This window comes from Sorghum bicolor, chromosome 9 (assembly GCF_000003195.3).
Source record: "Sorghum bicolor cultivar BTx623 chromosome 9, Sorghum_bicolor_NCBIv3, whole genome shotgun sequence".
Classification (NCBI taxonomy): domain Eukaryota; kingdom Viridiplantae; phylum Streptophyta; class Magnoliopsida; order Poales; family Poaceae; genus Sorghum; species Sorghum bicolor.
In genome coordinates, this window is record NC_012878.2 from 36,344,267 (window position 1) to 36,354,048 (window position 9,782).

Consider the following 9,782-nt stretch of genomic DNA (forward strand, 5'->3'; position numbering starts at 1 on the left):
GTTAGACCCTTGTTGAGAGATTAATCATGCTCCTCAGTTCAAGACATTTATTCACAAAGATTCACTCTTCCGAAGTATTATTGCATTAGAGGCATGGGCTATGCAAGAATATGAATATTTCGAGAAAATAAAAAGGAGCAAGTGCTCGACAACCTCGCAGAAAAAATGGACAAGTGTCCGGCAGTAGAATTAGGGGTACTTTGGTATCCACCTAAAAAAAAGAGAACAGAGAAGAAGAGAAAGAAAATGATAGCCCATGGTCCCTCTAATAAGCAATATGCCAGTAAGAGTTGACAAGTTTTTAATTTCCAAAGTCTTTGATCTAAGAGTTTGGCATTCCTCTCCTCGGATCCCGTTTTGATCAGGCAATAAATGCAAGGTAAGAATGCTTGAGAATTTCTGCAAATTAAAACAGCCTCAGTGAGATATAAAAGATAGATGAGCGACCTAAGAGAACCTATGAGGATAAAGGTATGCTAAATTTCTTTTCAAAAATATACAAAAACTCCAAATGACAGGATTAAGAAGAATGGACCTCTACTCTTGACCATAAATTTCCCTGACTACGGTACACAATGGATTTTTACAACACCCTACATGTATGAAAAGAATGCTTTACAATGTTTTAACCCCAGATATTTTTCTTAACCATCCTTTTATCGAGGACGAGTAAAAGCCTAAGTATGGGGGTGTTTGTTGACGGTTCTTAAGTATCAATTCTAACTATGAAATAAATAAGGGAAAGGACCAATATACAAACAACACCTAGAATTAGGGTTTGATCTGATAGAATTCGATGAGTTTTGCTGTTTATCTATTTCTGTAGGGGGTTATCAAGAAATATGGGAGAAAGGCACACACGTCGGGTTTACATAGAGATATTAACTTGTGCGCTAATTTTCCTCGGTTTAGAAGGTTCCAGAAGCCACACGAACGAGCGGGAGGCCGAGCGGGCCCACAGGCAGGGCGCCCGCCCACCTCTGGTGGCCAATCACGATGAATCACGCGGATTATGCTCCACCGCCTTTGAGGATCAAGGAGAACCGTTCAATCAAGGTCGGTTTGATTCGATGGCCCGGATTCATTTGAGAGGGCTATATAAGCAAGGCCCCTGGCCCCTGGAGAAATAGAATCCCCATTATTCATTAGCATGTTTTCCAGAGAGGATTCAGAGAGAGAGGTTCCTTAGGGTTCCCTCCTCATAGGGCTTAGCATCCAATGTAAGAGTAGAATTAGTTCTACTATATTGAGAGAGATAGAGTGGAGGTGTAGATCGGAGGAAGCCCGGTCTGTCGTTGTCTACTCCGAGGTTGTACCTACGGGATCAAGTCTCTTAACCCGAGGCTTGCTCCTTGGATTCTTCAGTATTTCGACTTCTATATTCTAGTAAGTACTTTGTTTTATTGTTCTTTGGTTTATGAGTTTACTTTGATCTCTTCGCATAGAGTTTAGAGTAATCATCTCTAGCGTAAAAGTGGTGTTTGGGCTAGGATACTCATAGATATGTCCTGTCTAGCCAGACCGTGGTAGTAGCGAGGAACGTGACATTTCCGAGTTATCTTTGTAGCCCATAATCCCGTTAGCACGATCGATAGGGTTTATAGGTGCGGGTCGAACATCCTCTGTGGTGTCTAGATTCTGTGAGCCTCCCCAACAGAACAGTAGATCATCCTTACCAAGGTTAGAACGAGGGTGCAGTTGAAGTCTTCTCTATACATCACTCACATTGAGTCATAATGGTTGTAGCCTAAAGGTTAGTAGTAATAGATTTGGTTAGTCAGATGCACGCTTTCTCCTAGTGGTAAAAATATAAATACAATACTTTGGATAACATCCCGGGTGAAGTGCTCATCGGTATCCGTACGCTTGCGGATTAATTCCTGATTGCGTTACCAAATATCAACATCTGTATGTGTAGGTGAAGCAGTCTGGGTCGGCTCAGTGGGCTTTGTAGCTATCTGGTGGGCGGTCTCTGCCTCAACATAAGTCTCAACCCCTGTAGAAGTGGCTGGCACTAACTCTGTAGCTATCGCTGAGGTCTCTTGTACTATAGAAGACGGGAGAAGCTGCTCAGACAAAGCTACGGACGAGGATAGACGCTCATTGGTCGTGACTGGCAAGGTAAAGGCTATAGGGGCCTACTAAGGTGGAGGTGTCGGCATGTCGGTTAGAGCTCTGTAAGAGAAAAACAGGTCCTGCCCACCTGAAGAGTCCTGAATGAGATGTGAAACTGAAGTGGACTGAGGCATGAATCCTATGCAAAGAGGTGTGGACAGAGGCGTTTGTTGACAATAGAGAACTCCTAATTTTAACCGCCAACTAGACATGAAAATGGATCTATATGCAAAACACCTAGTAGATATAAGGTTATCACTGACAAAATTCCATGTGTTTTGGTAATTGTCTATTTTTGTAGGGTGTCAGCTAAAAAGAACCAAAGATGGTCCACATGTCAGGTTTACATACAGAGAATATCGCAAACATCAACTCCAGAGTAATCCAGAAGGTTCTAGGAGGCTCCAGACCGAACGGGAAGCAAATCTGAACTGGGCACTAGGCGGCCACCAAAGAAGGGCAGGGTTGCCCGACCCTGTAGCTCCACCAATCACAGCGATTCTCGCTGATCAGCCTCCACAGACTTTGAGGATTTATCTTAAGCGCACGTTTAAGTCAGTTTGATCCAATGGCTGTGGTGATTCCTAGGAGGCTATAAATAAAGGGGTACCCCCTTGAGATGTAACTCTAAAACCCTAATTCATATTTTCTAGAGAGAGTTAGACAGAGAGGGCTCCCTTGAATAGATCTGTCTCTTTAGGGTGATAGCAACAAAAGAGGTTGAGAGAATATAGGGTGAGGATAGGAGTTGAGGAAGCCCGGCCTGTCTGTGCCTTCTTCGTATCTTTGAGATCAAGTCTCCTAACCCGAGGCTTGGTTCTAGAATCATTTGGCAATTCAACTTCTAATATTAGTAAGTCTATTATTCTTATTGTTCTTTGGTTTATGAGTTTACTTTATGCGCTTGACCCAATAGAGTAATCGTTCATAGTGTAACCGTGGTGCTTAGACTAGAAACACTCATTGATACTCTCTATCTGGCCGGATTTGTGGTAGCCTTTTTGGGGGGGGGGGAAGTGACAATCCTCTCGGGTCTCAGTAATCCACGTCCCATCAGGAGGTAAGGTAGGATATATGGTACTAGGGTTAAGCACTCCCTAAGGTGTCTTTTTTCTCTAGTTACTCCCCTTAGTAACGATTTCTACACAGCTTACCATAGGTTAGAAGAAGACTGACGAAGGAGTTCTCTCTATATCGCTCATATCTCACTATCTTGTCTTGCAGCCCGTGGATAGTCACTAGTAGGATCCAGTCCTATCATGACGCCTATATTGGGTTGCAATATTACTATTTTGGTTGCAACACGGATCAACTGCATCTATATATGGTTGTTGATAGGTGGTTGCATTTTGAACGGTGCAATAGGTTCTTGCATCCTTTTGGATGTGGTGTTGCAATATGGTGGTTTTTCAATGCACACACAAAATTAACGCAACCACGATATGGTTGCAAGCACGAATATTGCAACCAACATAATGGTTGAGTGAGTTACTGTTGCGACGAAACACGTGGATGCAATATGACAATATTACCACGAATGAACTTGTCACAAAATAGCTCTGTTGCCACTCTATAGTTACATAGGAATATGACCATATTACCATGTAGTGTGCTCCATTGCATTAAAGAAATCTTGCAACATAATAAATTTAGTGGCTAAAGTCACAATTGCCACGTTCATTTGCTGGTGGCAATAAAAGCTAATGCAACAAATTATTGTTGGGGTAATAGATGGACAATGCAACGAAAAATTGTTGGTTGTAATAGATCGAAAATGCATGGAATCAATGTTGGTGGTAATAGACGTGAAATGCAATGGATCATTGTTAGTGGTAATAGATGGAAAATGCAATGAATAATTATTGGTGATAGACATATCTTATTGCAACACATAAAGTTTGTGGCAATAATGTATATTGCAACAACAGACAATGGTTGCATAGTAGTTTGTTGCAACGAGTGTGTTTTTGGTAGTGCCTTTTTTGTTTCTTTTTGTAGCTAGAAATCTAATTGTTATTACATAATAAATGTGCCATGAGTATAGATTTCATCATCACATATAAAAACTCAAACCTTCATTAACTTTAAATGTGTCTCAACCAAAGTAAGAACACAATGACCAAAATACTACAAAAAATAAACATGATCACAACAGAACAAAGGCATCATCTGCAATTGCAAGTTTACAACTATGTTTGGCATAATAAAATAGAACTAAATATTAGTTTTCTTATTGATCTCTTGATGCTCCATCGCTCACGATGCTGGTACTCACTGATAACCTTTCTCTAATTCTTCTGGATATCCATCACCAACATTCAGGTATACAACTATTTGTACTTATTCTGGTGGTCCACGCTTTCCTGTAAATAGGCATATAATTAGATACCCTTCTCTGGTTGCAATGAGGAAAAGCTCTTTCTAAGTTTTGGGATCATACATAAGTCAATCCTGGTAGAATGGTATGGCTAAATGATCATTGCCGCTTAAAGGCCAAAAAGATTACCGGGTGTCATCAGCTTTTGAGCATGCTTCTTCCATTTATCATACGATTCCTGGAGAGTCTGAATAAAACAGATGTGCACAAGTGCATTACATCTAGGTGAAGCTCCTACATCAAAACGGTTTTATACTATGAAAAGTAATTAGAAATGTACTTTGAAATTTGAATAGTGTCAGATCATGTAACGTGATTAAAACTTAATGCTAGAATTATCAATGTTCCAGACTGATTACGGTAGAAAGGCAACCCAAATAGCAATTCATCCCTCAAAAAATAGTGTTTCCAATTGACAATTGTTCAGCACCAAAGAGACAGATTGGTGAGCATCCAAAAAATCCGCACATGGGTTTGCTAGCAAGCCTGGTCTATATCCTGCTCGTCCCCTGACCGATGATCCTAAAGGTTCACCAGACCTACAAAACAGTATCCTAAATCACATCAAAACACCAAGAAACAGATAGGAAAAGGGGCTGGAATCCTTGGAATTTCTTGAAATTTGTTCGCTTTGACCTCGCCGGGGATCTCGAAACCTTACTCAAGCTTGGCACTTGGCTATCCTGTTTGCTGCCGTGCAGCTCGCTTCCACCACCCCAGGCCATGAGACCATCATCCACCAATCGCAAACACATCCCAGATTGTAGATGTGGCGCCAAATTCGACTGGATTTGAGTGGAGGCACCTCCCTTGCCTGCAAGAACTGCCATGCTAACTTCATGTGCGATCTTCTCCCCACTGCGACTAGTGCATGATCCCGCTGAAAGGTGGACAGAAAAGAGAGACAAAGTGGTAAGGAAATGGCTGAGCGCCACGGAGAGGAGTGTGGTCTTCTCTGTGGCGTCGTTCTCTCAGCGTCTCGTGTGTGCACAGTGGCGGCGCAAGGTAAAATGATCTAGGTTTCAAGGGGGCATCTGTTGCGCGCTGGTTTTGATCCGGGCTGTGCGACGTGAGCCGTCGGATCATCAATGGACACAGCTTTCCCCTCCGTCTGTAGCTCACTGGCCCACGTCACACCTCACGGGCGTGTGAAATGCGGTCGTGCTGGCTGCAGGAGGCAATAAGTTTTTTTATATACTAGAAGGCAGTAATAAGTTTTAATAAACCTCATAATTAGATATAGAAGGGCAAAATTAGATTTGAGAGCGAGAGCTTTAAAATTTTGCCTAAATAAACTGATGCTTGCAAGTTTGATTTGGTCACTAACATGTAGGGTGGGATGTCTAGGCCCAACGTGTAGCAAGTGGAGGTAGACATAAAATTCTAGAACATTTTAAATTCTTAATAATATGTAGTCATATAAAATGATAATAAACTGCAATACCCCGTATTTTCCGGGTTATTAATTAATTAGATTAATGGCTAGGTAGGACAAATAATTCCTAGTTAAATTTGATTGTGTGACTTTTTTCTTTTGTCTGAGTCGTGTTAAGGCTTGCATAGGTCAGCGTCCTGCTCTGTGTGACACCCTTTTGCCAATGGTGGCACTGTCGTGTGGGAACACGGCCATCGTGCCGCCGAGCTCACCGCCGACGACCACCCTACACGTGAGCAAGCTCAGCGGAGCTAGTAGAGTTAGGCATTTCTACCAAGGAAGCTCTGCGCTGTCTCACTGATGCTTAAGCAGCCTTTCCCCGACGCTCTTCCGGTCGGAAACGGCCGGCGTAAGCCGGGATAGCTCCCTCGTGCCGCCATGGCCGACGGCGACCTCGCCCCGCTACTCCAACTCTCGAACCACCTACCTCTATCGACGCGGAAGAACTCGAAGGAGCTCACCATCGGTGAGCGTTCGCCGGCGAGCGTGCTCTCTGTTCTCGGTGTCGCTGATGCATGGGTTCCTCTGTCAGTGACCCGGTTTCTCTCCCTCTCTTTTATTCAAATTCTAGATTTTGTGCAATCTTGCAAAAAAAAATATATCTTCTGTTTTCGAGCTCCAAAAATTGGGAAACAAATTTTGTGGCATTCTTTGAGATGGCTAGTTTTTAAAAAAATATCAAATGTGCCATGTTTCTATGAAAAATAATTGTTATGAATTAATCTTTTTTATTCAAAGTAAATTCATATCTTTTGGTATACTGCTCCAAATGTTATGAAATTTTTGTGGCATGCTTTGTGTAGTACTAATATGTTCTGGTAAATATTTCATGATTTTTGAAGTAATGCAGCACTGATATGAGATTTATGTTGGTGTTAATGCTTTAATCTTTGTTTAATTTATAATAAATATTGTATGCTTATGCTGGTGCTCTTCTTTGGTGTGAATGGTGTTTATGGTAGTTGTATCACATAAATAATCTGAAATCTGTTATTTGACACTGTTTAGCTCAAGTTTGTAAATTTATGATAATAAGCACCATGTCACATGTTAATTAGATATTTTCAGTTTGTCATGCGCATTTGCTCTGAAAATTTTATGGTAATGTTAGGTGCCTTGCTTGTGCTCCTGTAATTTTTGTAGATTTTTCGAAGTACCCTTGGAGGTATCTCTTAATTATGATCTTTTACGAAATTAAATTAATAAAGGCTTCATAATTAAGGGTTTGGTAGTTAGAATGTGGTTTTCTGGTAATCATATACTATGTTTCTCCCTATGAGTCACTTGGTTGACACTAACTATGCTTTTGCTATGTTGACAAATAATTAATTAAAGGATAAGTAGCTTTTCTGGACAGCAAAGGAGAAATCTGATAATTACTCGGTGTCTATACCAATGTTGTTGTAAACTTTGTGTTCTAGCTGTAGTTAAAATTTGGGGTCATTTGGCCCAGCAGTTTAAAAGTTATGGCTTTTTCAAGTTAGGTTCCAGAACTAGGTGCTCTCTGTTTTTCTAGGACAGAATCTGGAACTTTGTTTAATTAACTTGATTAACTTATGGATCTTGCTGAGATGTCTAAATATGAAATTTAAAAAATTTCATAAGCTTTGTAGAGTGTCTTAATTCATGTCTGTTGGATTTATATATCTCCAGTTATTAGTTGTTCTTTGGACTGTCCTACTGTGTGTAGTTGCTGATGGCTGGTGTAGGTTAATTACATCTTTGTTGGTTGTGGTGGGACTCTTGTGTAAACTTGTGAGAAGTTTACTCAGTAAATGAGTGCCTGGTGAGGTGTTGTGACCATGATCATGTCAAGCATTCATCACTTCCTCACCTCACTCATTGCATGTATGTAATAGGTGCACCAGAGATCGCAGCGTCATTCGAGCTCGAGAGGGTGAATCCAAAAGGCCAAGAGGTCACCTAGGAGACGGAGGTCCAGCCAGCAGGACCCGAGGAGCCCGAAGAGGAGGTCGAGTGTCCTAGTCACGAGCCCGCATCGTTCGTGAAAGGCAAGCCCTGGAGCATCTTAAGTTTCCTACTTTAATTTCAAAGCATGCGTCAATATGTTATATCTATTGTTGCATTAAGAATAGGAGTTGTTATGGAACCCTTGCTGCATAATACCTTTCCTTGTCTAGATACCTCACCTTACCCAGGGTAGAGTCAGGATCGAGTAGTAGCTTAGCCATGCTTTAAACTGTAAAAGTCGGGTGGTGTCCTGTCACCTGCGCGAAATAGGGTCTGTTGATGGATCACGGTTGGTTATATCTGCTATCGTGGAAAAGAACCTGGCTAAGATGATTTAAGCTAGGCGGAGTTTTGCAAGGTGTTAGTAACTCCATCTGTGGCAGCTAAGGACCGATCGTTGTACGTCCTCTTGTCACTTAGTTGGCCGGATAACTCGTTCTGACCGCAAAGCCTAGTAGTATGACTCAGGCCAGAAGACCGGCAAGTATAAAGTGCACACTACAGGAGGAAGTGCGTTGTGCGGGGGGCCATTGGCGTAAGACCAAGGGCAGGTGATTTAAAAGTCCTGATCTTCCTGGCAGAGTGGCAGCCCTAGGAGTGCGGCGCTGATAGGAGCCGCGATTCCTGAGTCGTACCAAAGGTGACCTGCTTGCTCTCCGACGGGGAATGCATGGGTGAGTGCTAGGAATAACCCTCCAGCTGGATAGGAATCAATTCTAATCACCGTCTCTCCTGGATAGTAAGAACTTGATAGAGCAGCGGCAAACATAGCATTCACTAAGTACTTAATGGTTCTTAATGATGATGTTGAGGGTAGCAAGAAAGAACAAATGCTGAACTTGATATGGTTATTATTGTTTGTTAATAATCAAGTGAAGTGTTTAGTCTAGGTGCTAATCTAGTGATTGGTTAATGATAACCGAAATGGTGCTAATAAGAATGATTTACTATCCAACTTAACCTCTTTTTGCAAATATTTGAGTCAAGCCAGCTTCACTTTATATAATCAGCCTTGCATGATCTTTGGTGTCTTTTATGTTGGTTAGATGGGTAAGTATAGCTGAGTACATCCTTGTACTCAGGGTTTATTCCCGCTTGTTGCATATGACATCTTCTATGACGGTTTCTCCAGAACCTGTCTTCGCCCCGCTGGGGATGAGGACTAAACCATTGGGCGCGGTTCTCTGAAGACCTCGTATCTACTCTGCTTTTGGTGGATGTGATGAGACCCTGGTTATAGCAATAACCAGTGATGTGTGCATAAAAACTGTGTTGCTTCTGCTACTTGAACTTATGTTGTAATAACCTAAGAAAACTCTGATGTGTTGTCGCTTCATTGACAGTGAATGAGCTATGTAACAATCGATGTCTTGTGCTGAACTATTATGATCTTGGTGTTGACGGTCCTTAAGTACTAAAATTAATAATCAAATAAACATGAAAAAGGATCAATATGAAGCAAACATCTAGAATTAGGGTTTTATCTGACAGAATTCCACGAGCTTTGGTGTTTATCTATTTCTGCAGGGGGTTATCAGAGAATATGGAGAGAAGGCCCACATGTCATGTTTACAACGAGATAATTACGTGCCGCGCAATTTTCCTCAATCTAGAAGAGTCCAGAAGCCACGGGAATGAACGAGAGCACGATCGGGCTCGGGGGCAGGGCGGCCGCCCACCACCCTTGGGCGCCCGCCCAGGGTTGGAGTTGGATCAGGACTCTGCTTCGGGACAACACTCCACCGACCTAAAGGATCAATCTAAACCATACAATCTATGTCGGTTTGATCCAATGGCTCACGTTCACTTGAGGGGACTATAAAACTAGACCCCCTGGCCCCTGGAGGAGAGGAGAAGAAATCATTATTCAGAGGTAGCCATCAA

At 42.1% G+C, this 9,782-nt stretch overlaps 1 long non-coding RNA gene across 2 annotated transcripts; it reads right to left on the minus strand.

The window, feature by feature from the left end:
- Window positions 4,174–5,521, minus strand: LOC110430359. 2 transcript variants are annotated; one of them, XR_002447806.1, is made up of 2 exons: window positions 4,622–5,521; window positions 4,174–4,478 (listed from the first exon to the last, which is right to left on the minus strand). It is a non-coding gene; the product is annotated as an uncharacterized LOC110430359 (long non-coding RNA). The 2 variants fall into 2 exon arrangements; XR_002447805.1 differs by having other exon boundaries at window positions 4,556–5,521.